Genomic DNA, 13,139 nt, shown 5'->3' on the forward strand with positions numbered 1-13,139 from the left:
TCTCCATCTTATCTTCTTTTGTCGTCTCTTCTTCGGTGGTGTCCTTGACTGGTGGTGGTGAGTTTCAACATTTTTTTCATTCACTGGTACTTCCTCATCCTTCTTCTCATCAGTCTTTTCCTTTTGATTATCATCAATATTCACATTTATCGATGGCGTTTGAGTATCATTAGGTTGTGTGTTCACCGGTGGCTCATTAGAGCTCTTTTCTTCAGTTTTCTTCTCCACTTGTTCCTCTTTGTTCTCATGTTGTTCAAACATCTGAACATCAACATTAAATACATCTATGTTTTGAACATTGTCTCTAGTGTTATCATCAGAAATGATCATTGGTTTAGTATCAATAGGTTCATCTTGCATATACTTGTTATCTAGTTCAAAATTTGTGATCTTAACACCTTTTTAGAAGTTCTTCTAACTCAAACTTTTTAGAACTACCTTCCTCAAATTATTTTTCCTCTTCTTCATCTGAGATGAGACATAAAGCCTTCTTGATCAAAATCTCAATCTCCTTCTGGACTGATTCGGTCTCTCCTATTAAAATTCTTGTTAATCTCTTTTTGGATCTGAATGATTCTTTTGCATTAACCTTTATTGTTTCAATCTCCTCTTCACTTGCTTCTAGTTGCAAGTGCTTAAAGATATAATCAATGTTCTTTGTCTTGGCTAATGGCAACCCACCACCTTGCATCAATAAGATTATACAAATAATTTGGAATTTGCCCTTGTAACTCAATGAGGGCTCTACTAAATTTATTCATACTAAAGATGACTACATCTTCAATCTCCCTTTGTTGACTTTCAGATAAATGAATAAACGATGTATTCAAACCTTTGTATATCTCATAATCCTTAATTATTTGAACCATCCTATTGAAAGAGTCTTCTAATGTAACTGGTTTCTTAGAAGATTTTCCCTTACTGGTTGCCTTAGGCTTCTTAACACTTTCTCTAAGTGCTCTTTTATCCTCCTCTAATTCAATAGCATCTTCATCATTTGCCGGTTTGTGGGATTGTTTCTTCTTCCTCTTTCTGGTTTGAACTGGTGCAACAGGTGGATCAATAGTTTTTTGCTTTCTCCAGAACTAAATTTTAGATGGTTTCCCTCTTTGTGATTTAGATGGTTTGTCTTCTTCCATCTTCTTTTCTGATACTTTGGCTTTTGCAACTCTAGTCTTTCCAGTAGGGGTACTGGTAGGGGTATCGATAGGTACACTAGATGCTTCACCTTTCTCTGTTGTGTGCTTTTCCATAGTTGTTGCTATCTTCTCTTTTGTAAATCATGTCTTCTCAGCAAATGATTCTACCTCCTTCCTTATTCTATTTTCAATCACTAGTCTTTGCAGCTCAAAGTGGACTTGTAGTGATTTTTCTTTGTATGTCCCAAATCTCTCTACAGTGGTATCCGTTGGTTGCTCCAACAGATGATTAGCATAAGCAATGAGTAGATCCTCGTCTACCTCATATCGTAATACCCATGTGGTTCTAGGGATAACTTCTTCCATCATACAAGTATATGTATCCACCATGAAATAGATTGTCTTCTCATACCAATTGACTACTTTTGGTATCTGCTCTCTAGAATGCATTTTCTTTTGAAACTCCTTGAAGTAACCCCATGAAATATTATCAAACTTGTCATTCAACATTCTAATGTTGTTCTTCATCTATAGTAGTGCAGGGGTACCTTCAATCCGTTGAACATCTCCAATACCGGGGAAAAAGTTTTGAAAATAGAAAAACAATCCCAAAATCAATTGTCCAAATTTGAATCTCAACTTCTTGTCTTTCTTCACAACTTCTGGATTCACCATTAGTTGGCTTCTTAGTGTCTTTTCCAAATCATAGTCAACATTTTGTTTTACCATCTGGTAGGTAGTATGATTAGTTGTTGTCAGTATGTTGTTCATTTTGCTTGAATAGTAAATCATGTACCCAATCACCATAGAGGCATATTTCACAACTGGATCATTGATTTTGTTTACTGTCATGACTCTACCATCCCATTTTGATCATGTCAACTTCTCCACATCATTTTTGGGTATAGATGTGAGCAAGGGTACTTCACCAGTTGAGAAAAATCCAGTTACTGCATGGATGCCTTCCTTGGTTATTTTATGCGGTCGATCCAACCACATAAATTGATCATGAATGCGACTCAAAACAAATATAACTAACTCATTAGCAAAATCATTAATGAAGTTGAGTGCATGATGGAACCCTTTCTTGGCGATACTCTTAAATTGTTCTTTCAGTATGCCCTTGTTATCACACAATGATTTATATTGATCATGAATAATTGATACAGCCATGTCCTCTAGTTTCCAGTGATAAAATGATCTGACATCTTTGGCATGCAAAACTCCATATGGTATACTGGATAGGGCACCGATAGGATCTGTTTCTTCAGATTTAAAAGGATTTCATTTGAACTTTGGTCATGGCCTCTCGGTCACATCAACAAGATGCATAGTATCCATACTAAAATATGCAAAACTTCAAAGCAAAGAGTAATATTTACTGATAAATACCTTTCTTGCTTCTGAACTAGGGTTTCACACCATCAAAACCTTCAACACTGATCATCGATTCACAATGCACTTCCAATCACCTCAGATCTTTGCTAAACATGTTGAATGTTGCAATTACAAAATTTCTCTTCTCTGTTGGCTCACCAAATGCTCTCAATATTGTAATGTGAGGAATGAAATTCAAAATGTTCTTTATATTTGCTTTCAATGCATTAAATTCTTTAACTGACAAAACCCTAAAACACCTTAAGACATTCTTAAGTATATTACCAGTTGCTAAAACTCAATGATGTTTATTGGCTATGATTCAAAAAGACTTATAAACATCAAAATGCATTAGAATATGTAGATTTAACTTACAGTACTTCATCCAGGGGTCCATCTCAAGATTTGACAATATGTACACCCCAAGTTGTAGAAACAACTTAGTTTGCCGATGATGGATTCTCCACACTAGGTCAAGAATTTGATTCCTCGAATGGTTTGTCATCACTCTTCTTCTTCTAGGTTCTATTCATGTCAGCTCTGGTTTCTTCAATATCAACTTTCTGCTTTCCTTTTTGGTCTACAGAATGATTCACTGGTTGGTTCTTCTGTGTTCTACAAAAATTATCAATGTGTCCTGGTTTATTACATTGATAACATGCCATTCCAGATGCTCTCTGCAGTCCTAAATTGCCTCTACCTGTCCTTCTTCTATAATTAATTGCCACATGTCCATAATTGTTGCAGATTGACCAAATCACATCAATTATTTTCTCTATCTCATAGGAACTGGACCGGTTGACATCGGGTCTTTGCTAATTAGTGCTTCTCCGGTGATTGAAATTCCTTCTACAATCACCAATAGTTCTTGGATTCATATAAGGTGTTGGATAATTAGCTCCATACCTGCATTCGATAGATCTATGCCCATACACATTGCATGTATAGTAGTGACCTACAAATTTTATGGGCACATATCTAGTATTAGGTCTATAACCAGTATTAGCATCAAATTTGCTTCTACAAACATTAGTAGTATGTCCTAGTTTATGACAATTATAACAAACAAGTTTGTAAGTTTTCTTATCGATAGGTTTTTTAGCCTTAGGAGTTGTTTTACATTCATGCATGTTGTTCTTGGTACTGGAAGCTTCTCCTTTTTCAAATGTATTGTATCCTAACCCAAATGTATCACCATTCATCCTCTGAGATTAGATCTATTTATCCAGCATGGTAGAACTCTGTGTTGAATTTTGCAAGCTTCTCATTAGTTTTTGCAAACTCTTTAGTAAGATCTTCATTTTTCTTCATAAGACTCTCTCTAAGAGACATTGCTATATCAAAATCTTCTTTGATTTCTTCTTTCTCTTATTTCTCCTCAAGCCAGTGTGCATATAGAGTGCCATTTTCTTGATTTATCTTATAGATCTTATGATCTTTCTCTTTGATCTTGTCTTCAACATCCCTCCTAGTTTCAAGTTCTTGACTCATCTAGATTGTAAGGGCTTCAAGCTCTCTCCTAAGGTTAATTTTCTCACTATTTAGTTTCTCCACTTCCTCAACCAATACATCTATGTTCGCTCCATCAAAAGAGTTTCTTTCATTGATCTCCAACAATTGTTCGTTCAATTCTTTCCTTTTACCTAGTGATGTCTTATACTTGCCTCTTAAGGTTTTTAGATCTTCCTTGATTTTTGCAAGTTCCTTAGCCATTTCTTAGTAACTCATTCCTTCCCCCATAGTTTCCTTAGGATTAGAGATCCCTTCCAAGTGGTTTATCCTTAAGGAAGTCTGGCTCTGATACCAATTGATGAACTTATAAGGCACTGAGAGGGGGGGTGAATTAGTACAAATAAAAACAATACAAATCTGATTATCAATTTCACCAACTTAAAACTCAATATGCATATAAGAAATAACACCAAGTAATAAATCACCACATAAAGCATAAACCACATGACACAAGAGATTATACATGAAAAACTCAAATGGGAAAAACCATGGTGAGAGTTAGTACCCACAAAGATCCATTATCTGCAGTATAGAGATTTGGCCGGTTAAGGTCTACAACACCCAGTTAGGGACACACCCTGTTAGAAGTGTCAAATCATGATTAAGAGTTTTAGAATAAGGCCTATGAGGACCATCCCTATTAGGAACTACCCAAGTTACTGGGATTTGAAAACACAAGTTAATGTGTCGCTTGGTTAGAGGATTTAATGATCAGACCTGTTAGGATCCGACTGCACCCTGTTAGGAGTGACCTTGTAAGATTATTTTCTTGATGCAACTATTAGGGAAACAATAAGTACAAATGATCTCATTATAACACCATTAGTGTCTAATAATATTTGCTTCAAAACATTACAATGTCACTTATACTTTATCTATGAACTCCTTTGATCATCGCATTGTCAAAAATACGAAATTTTCTAATGATATCTCACGCATTCAAGCTCATACTCATATATACCTTCATACCTCATCACATAATTTAAAAAATATTGTTAGGTCGGCTAGAACCTTGAACAATTCCCTAGGTTCAATGCATCTAGATAATCTTACATTACATGCCCTAGTTATGTTGTCCACCAACATAACAAATCCAATTCTACGTCGTTTTACCGATTTGAGTGGTTTTCATCACTACCTGTTAAGTCTCAATCAGAATACCTTCTCTATCAATCAAATACCATTCACCTGATCGAATCACCACATGTGGTCATGAACATAACTTCATTTACTAGTCTTCATTGCTGCTATCTTTGTAAATTTCCTGTACCGATTGTCGGAATGTTATTTTGTCTATCTTTTACCGATTAAAGTCCTAATACTAGTTCTGATAAAAACTGCCTCAACTTACTGATTAAGCCTTGTTGGTTGACCTGTAGGACTTAGATGACTGTAGAAACATAGTTTCCATCAATCACAATGTACAACATAGTCATCATACAACAATATAATCAAACAATTACCGGTTAAGATCAAATGATCAAATGCCAACAAGGTGCAAGTGGAGGGTATAGGATTTTAATTAAAATAAAAATATCTTATTTCAACTAAAATAGATGACACTTGCATTTGTAGGAAAATGCAAGTGGGGGGCATTATAAATAAATTTGACTTATTTATATGCTAGGATGATTTTAATTAAATGTAAATTTAATTAAAATGGTGAAAAGGATATTTAATTAAATAAAGTGATTTATTTAATTTAAAGGCTAGAAAGTGGTTAAATGAATTTAATTAAATAAATTGAATAATTCATTAAATCAAATAGATGGAATATGGAGAAATTAATAAAATAAAATTTAATTTATAGGGGGATGTGGTTTAAATAAATATTAAATATTTATTTAAAAAAGATGGTCATATTTATACGTCTACGGGAACTATTTCTAGGCATTTGTAGATGCTATTCATTAGGTCATTACCTCTTGTAATCATTGTAAATAATTTTAAGGTAGTGAGCCTTCTGGGGTTGTAGCCCTTATTGTAAATTGAGCAATGAGCTCTAGGTAGTGTGCTTGAATGCATGTGCATTCCACTTATCTAATATTTCTATACTTCTAATAGAGTATATTGATATTGTGGGTCTCAATCCCATCATGGTTTTTCCCTTAACTGGGTTTCCACGTAAAAATCTTGGTGTTATGGTGTTGTAGATATTTTCTTTATGTGTTTTCATCTTTCTTTTGTTTATATGCATTAAGTGGTTGAAGAATTAGATTAATAATGTTAAAGATTGCAAAACATTGATTCAGCCCCCCTCTTAGTGTTCCTTGATTCCAACAATTGGTATCACAGCTTAGTCCCTTGAAAGAAGCCTAACAACTTGAGTAAGATCTGAGAAGGTGGATCAATGGATTATGGTATTCTTCAACAACAACTTATTGGGGCACTTGAGGATCTTGATTAAGCCCAAGCTGAGGTCCGACATATAAAAGAAAATCTTAGAGATGCTAAAAGCTTCATCCAGTCATTGAAAGGTCAGTTGAACAAGTCAAGAGAGAAGAGAAATGAACTTGGTGATAAGCTAAAGGAGAAAGAGAACCAAAGCATTGATGAGCAAGTCCCGAATGAGAAGACAGAGGAATGCGAGAAGCTTTCCAGAGAGAATGCAGTTTAGAAGAATGAGATGGAATCCATTGTAACGAAATTGGCCAAGGAGTTTGAAGTAAGAAAGAAGAATGAAGAGAGTCTTAATCAATCCCTGAAAGATAAATCTAAAGAATGTTGCAGACTTGATTGTGAGAATGTCCAACTGAAGCATGATTTTCACGAAACCAAGGAAGATCTTGGAAAGCAAATCCTTCTTCTTAAATATGATCTTGAAGCTGCAAATGAGTATAAGGAAAAGTTCATAATCAAATCAGCCAGACTTGATGAGATGCTTGAAATCCAGAAGAATGCTAATGACACAAGAGGTCTTGGATTTGAGAAAGGTGAAAGCTCTGAATCTGGTCAAGGCAATACCAAATTAGCACATCAAAAGAACAATTATAGATGGCCTCTATAAGGAAGCCTAATGCTCATAAGTTCAATGGAAACTATTTTGTTTGCAATAAATTTGGTCATATGGAAAGTCAATGTAAAAATATGATGAATAATAATGTTCCATCTTTCCCTAGTCAATGTTTCAAATGCAACAAGTATGGTCATAAGTCAAATGAATGCAAAAGTGTGATGAACAATTTGTAGGTTTGGACATATTTCTAATCAATGCAAATCAAGAGGAAATCAGATGAACTTCAGGCCTAGACAAGGAAATGTTGTTTTCTATACTTGCAACAAATTCAGTAACATTTCAAAATATTGCAGAAATATGAATAGGAATGGTTAGGTAGACAAGAACAAGAATTTGAAGGCAGATGATAAGAGCAAAGAGAAAGTTGATGAGATCAGATCACATAAAGAAGACATGGGTTAAGAAGAGTGATAATGATGCAGGAAGTGGATCTACACTTGATTCCAGTACTGGAACTACATCTGGTAACTAAGCTAAGGCATTTGGCCTTGGGGAGTTTTCTTGAAAGATCTTATAAACCCCCTGTTTGAGATATGTTCCCCATTCTGGTAGGTTTCAGAAGTTGTTTTTGATGATTGCAAATATTTTTTAAGGAGTTCTGAAAGATTATGAGCAAATTTGAAGATCCACAAAAGATTGTTTTGTTATACAGAGTATCCAGAAGTATTAGGGAAAAGTGAATTAATTACAGTGAAAATTTAGGTATGCAAAAGATAAAAAGAAATTTGGTCACTTCCTTTCTCACTTTGCATTCAAAGAGAAGAAGACAAGAGAGCTTCAGAAGCAGAATTTTTAGAGATCGAAGTGTGAAAGACGATTTCTCAAGGGATTCGACAAGGAACCCTAATTTGGTGGACAGTGTATTTCTCAATGAAACTTTTTCAAGTTTGAAGCTTAAATTTCTGAAAATGGTTGCCTTTGGAGTTACAACCTTGCTAGTCATTGACATCACAGAAAGGGCTTGACCATAATTTAAAAAGAATCCATTGATATCCATTGAGGATGATCTGAAGAGCACATTCTCATCTGTACCATACGGCATTTTGCATATTGAGGATGTTAGGGTTTACACTTATTTTAATATTGAAGAGCTTCAAAGCATGCAAATGTTGAATTTGTACACCAAGTAGATGGTAGATGAGGTTCGTAACCTAAAACCTGAATTCAAAGTTGTGAAGGATGAGGGTTTCGCACAATTTGTCAGATTTCCAATGTTTAATGAACCTAAATGGGTTTGGTATGTTGTGAGCAGAATGCATGATGAATTCATGTGTTTCAGTAAACCATTCAAAATCACAAAGAATGTCATTAGGATTGTTATTGGTTTATGTTCATCCAACAAGATGACCTCACTGAAGGCTATGAAGAATGACATTGTCACAAATGCAACCAGATCAAAATTTGATTGAAGAGAAATGAATATCAATGATATATTGGAGCATGATGTCAAATTCGCTTCAATGGTGGTTGAGTACAATGTTTACTACTCCAGCAGGGAGAATTTTTTTTTCAAAACAGCAATCTATGTTGCATATGAGATAGTGATGGAAAACAAGAAGTATGACCTATGTGAACTACTTTGGAGTAACTTGTTGAATAATTTGAAGAAGATTAAGCAGAACAAGAAACATTCATTTAGGTATGGAACTCTAATCCTATGTTTTTTCTATTGGCATTTGTGCATAGCTTGATGACATGATGATATGTTGTCATTGATGTCAATATGCTGAAGAGTGAACAAGAATATTGAAGAAAGAAAACTGGCAAGACAATCGATATGATGATGTGAACCAGTATATGCGAAGAGGTGAACTGATATGTTGAAACATGAACTGGTTTCGTGGTTTCATTTGCTATGACTACTGGTTGGTAGTCTTAGCTTCAGGGTTTTCGGTTGAAGCATTTCAAGACTGTGTGATTCAACTGATGACATCTTGTGATGGGTTAGCATTGAAATGAAGATCAGATCATGTTGCCACGTTAGCCTTGTGCGTGTGAAGGATTTCCTTGAGGATCTTGCATGGAGATTGATCCTATCTACCTCAGGAATGTGCAAAGTCTCTATAAACAGTAGAGAGTGTGTGATGGGTTATCAACTTCCTGAAGTGGAAAAGAACAAGCAATGGAGAATGTCTTGAGATCTATTCAAGGCTATTTTATTCAATGCAATGTGATTGAATGGTCAGGATTGGACTGACTATATTGACAACCTAAATATTTAGGGTTTAGGGTTTATGCTAACAACCTATCTGTTTCCTATAAGGTCAATGATGATTTGCATTGTAAGGTTGTTGTCAAATGTTATGTGTGTATCCAAGTGAAGAGATACTTGATTCTTGCCAGACCGAAGAAGTGTGATGTTACCTGTAAAAGTGTGATTGCAGAAGTAAAGGAGCTAAAGTGGATCTACCTTGGCATTGTGTGTTGTTATCATATCAGTGTATTACCTGTTGACTTCTAATCATTTCAGCACTTGGAAAATCACTTAACCGGGTAGCTTTAATAGGCTTTTGTGTAAATCCTTTAACAAGGTGACTCAATTCAATGAGTTCTTCAAATCCTCTTGTGAGGTAACCTTTAATAGGGTTCTAACCTTTAACCGCGTATTTAGCCATCCCTTAACCAGGTGATCCCTAGCAGGATTAGTTCCTAGAAGAACCTATTGTAAAATTCTTTAATCGGACTAGGCTCCTAACTAAGCAGACTTCAGAAGAGTTCAAAGAACAGCTTGTGGGTATTCATCTCCACCGTGGTTTTTCCCAATTGGGTTTCCACATGAAAAATTAGTGTGTCATGTGTGATGCTTTTCATGTGATGGTTTAGTATTTTATGTTAAGTGGTAATGCAAGTTAATTCAATGATCATAAGTATTTCTGATGTATTACTTTCTTAAGCTTTTGGGTGAAGTTGTGATAAGATTTTAGGTCTTGAATTGATCTAGGTGTTACTAGTTTGAGTTTTTCACACACTCGCTGTGTTTTACCAATAGTGCCCTGACTAGGATCAGTAATGTTGTTTACCAGTTAGTGTAGTCTCTATTGTTTGAGTTGTGGAGAAGGTTTTTGTTCACCCTCCCCCCCCCCTCTCAGTACCTGTTGGATAGTTATTGTTCATCATTATTCATCAATTGGTATCAGAGCTTCCTCCAGGTCCTTTGTGCTATAAGCTTAACCGCTTGAGGAAAATATCCTATTCTAATGATGAAGAGGGAAGCTCCTAAGTTCAACAGAGACAACTTTAAGATATGGAAGGATAGAATGAAGATATACATTAAGAGCATGGGTGCTCAACACTGGAACTATGTTGAGAGTACTTATGTTGTCCCTACTGGTACTCTCACTGATGATCAAAGAAGAGAAATTCAAGAGAATGGACAAGTAATGGAATCTCTCATCAACAACCTATATGATGTTGAGTTTATAGATGTTCAGGATAAAGACAATCCCAAAGATGTATAGGATACTTTAGAGTCTATCTATGGAAGTGATGAGCATGTAAAGCAGGCTAAGGAAGAAAGACTTTGAGGAAAGTTTGAAGATATGTGAATGGTTGAAGGAGAGACCATTCAATGGTATGGGATAAGAATCAAAATTGTTGTAGGAGACATCAAGAGTGCAGAAGGCAAAATAGATCATCCCACTGTTATGAGAAAAGTCTTGAGAACCTTATTACCGGTCTATGCAATAAGGGTTGCCGCTATTCAGGAGTTGAGATCTATTGACAAGATAGAGGTGTCCCTTGATTCAATCATTGCTAAGATAACTGCTTGTGAGATAAATAGTTATGATGGCAATGTTCAAAAGATTGATTCAGCCTTTAAAGCATCTGCTACACTATCTAGAAAGGGTAAAGAAGTTAGCAACAGTTGTGAACCTAGACAAAGTAGAGATATGGATGATGAAGAAATCCTAATGGAATTTGAAGCTCTTTTGGCCAAGAGACTTCCTAAGGGAACTGGTAAATACAAAGGTAAGCTCTCTTTGAAATGATTTTCTTGTAATAGGATAGGACACACTGTTGTTAACTATCCTAATGGTGATAATAAGGACAAACCGAAAAGGTTCAAAAAGTTCAAAGGAGGAAATAGGAGAAATTGTCTTGTTGCAGTTGATGAAGGTGTCACTGATGATGAATCAAAAGATGAAGAAAGTGAAGACATAGTATTTGTAGCTGTCAAGGAAGATGTGTCAGATAAGAAGGCTCTTGTCTCCCGCTTTGATAACTCAAATGAATGGATTATTGATAGTGGTTGTTCTCACCACATGACTGGTGACCGAAGAAAATTTTTGTCTCTGGAAGAGTATGATGGAGGTGTAGTCCGGTTTGGTAATGATGCACCTCATATGGTAAAATGAAAAGGGTCCATCTCTCCAAATGGAAAAAGTAGTGCTGATAATGTGTATTGGGTAGAGGATCTCAGGCATAATCTTTTGAGTGTTGCTCAGCTGAATGATAATGGACTCACTCTGGAATTCAAAGATGGAGTATGCAAAATAAAGGGAAAGAATGGTGAATTGATGGCCACCGGTATGTAGACCAAAGGTAACCTGTTTCAACTAAATGCAAATATCAGCCAATGCCTAATGGCTAAGTATGACGACAATTGGATATAGCATAGGAGACTCTGTTATGTAAATTTTGATAACATTGTGAAGGTCAGTAAGATCAAGGTAGTTAGAGGATTGCCTATGCTAAACAAACCAGAGAATCCTTTGTGCAGAGAATGTTAACTGGGGAAAATGTCTTCCTCAACCTTCAAAGGTAAATCTTTCATTGCAGATAATTTACTTGATCTTGTGCATATTGATTTGTGTGGTCCTATGAAAACTAGGAGTGTTCAAGGAGATAGGTACTTTATGATTCTTATTGATGATTGCTCAAGAATGATGTGGGTCACATTCTTGAAAGACAAGTCTGAAGCTTTTGGAAAGTTTAAAGCCTTCAGAGCACTTGCTGAAAAAGAAAGTGGTAAGAGAATCAAATGCCTTAGAACTAATCAAGGAGGTGAGTTCACCTCTGGAGAATTCAATAAATACTGTGAAGAAAATGGTATCAAGAGGCAACTTTCTGCCCCCCGGACTCCATAGAAAAATGGCATAGCAGAGAGGAACAACCAGATTATAGTTGAAGTAGCCAGAACAATGCTAATTCAAGGAAAGGTTGCTCACTCTTTTTGGAGAAAAGCAGTGAGCACTGCAGTCTACACTATGAACTGGGTACTCATCAAGAAAGGTAAGGATAAAACACCTTATGAGTATTGGACCAGTAAGACTCCTGTAATAAGCTACTTTAGAGTGTTTGGTAGCAAGTGTTATATCAAGAGGAGTGAACACCGTAGCAAGTTTGATGCAAAATGTGATGAGGGAATATTCCTAGGGTATTCCACCAAGAGAAAAGCTCTCAAATGTTTCAACAATAGGACTCAGAGAATTGTTGAAAGTATCAATGTGAGAATTTATGAAACCTCAGAGAAACCTGAGGAAATCAACAATGAGCAAGTGGTAGATGAATTAGTTGTAACCTTCTGGGAATCGGTTGCAAAATAGCCTAGTACCAATAACAATGCTCCTACACTAGTAGATGCTAATGCTGATGAAGATGAGGATGAAGAAGAAAAGCAAGAGGAATCTGCTAAGACTATTCCTAGATATGTTAAGTTGAATCATGATCCAAAGCAGATCATAGGAGATAAGGATGCAGGAATTATTACAAGAAGAAATGTCAGAGAAAATTCTTGCATGATCTCTGAATTTGAGCCTAAAACATTTAAAGAGGCACATAAAGACGAAGACTGGATCAAGGCTATGGAAGAGGAACTTGACCATATAGAAAAGAATGGTACATGGTCATTGGTACCCAGACCTGAGCATAAAAATATCATTGGCACCAAATGGGTTTTCAGAAATAAGCTAAATAAAGATGGCACAGTGGTAAGAAACAAAGCCAGATAGGTGTGTAAGGGATATGCTCAAGAAGAAGGAGAAGACTAAGGAGAAACCTTTTCTCCAGTAGCTAGATTGGAAAGAGTTTGAATGCTTCTTGCATATGCAGCCTTCAAGGGATTCAAAGTGTATCAAATGGATGTAAAATCTACA

The sequence above is a fragment of the Cryptomeria japonica genome, chromosome 7, assembly GCF_030272615.1.
Source record: "Cryptomeria japonica chromosome 7, Sugi_1.0, whole genome shotgun sequence".
NCBI lineage: Eukaryota > Viridiplantae > Streptophyta > Pinopsida > Cupressales > Cupressaceae > Cryptomeria > Cryptomeria japonica.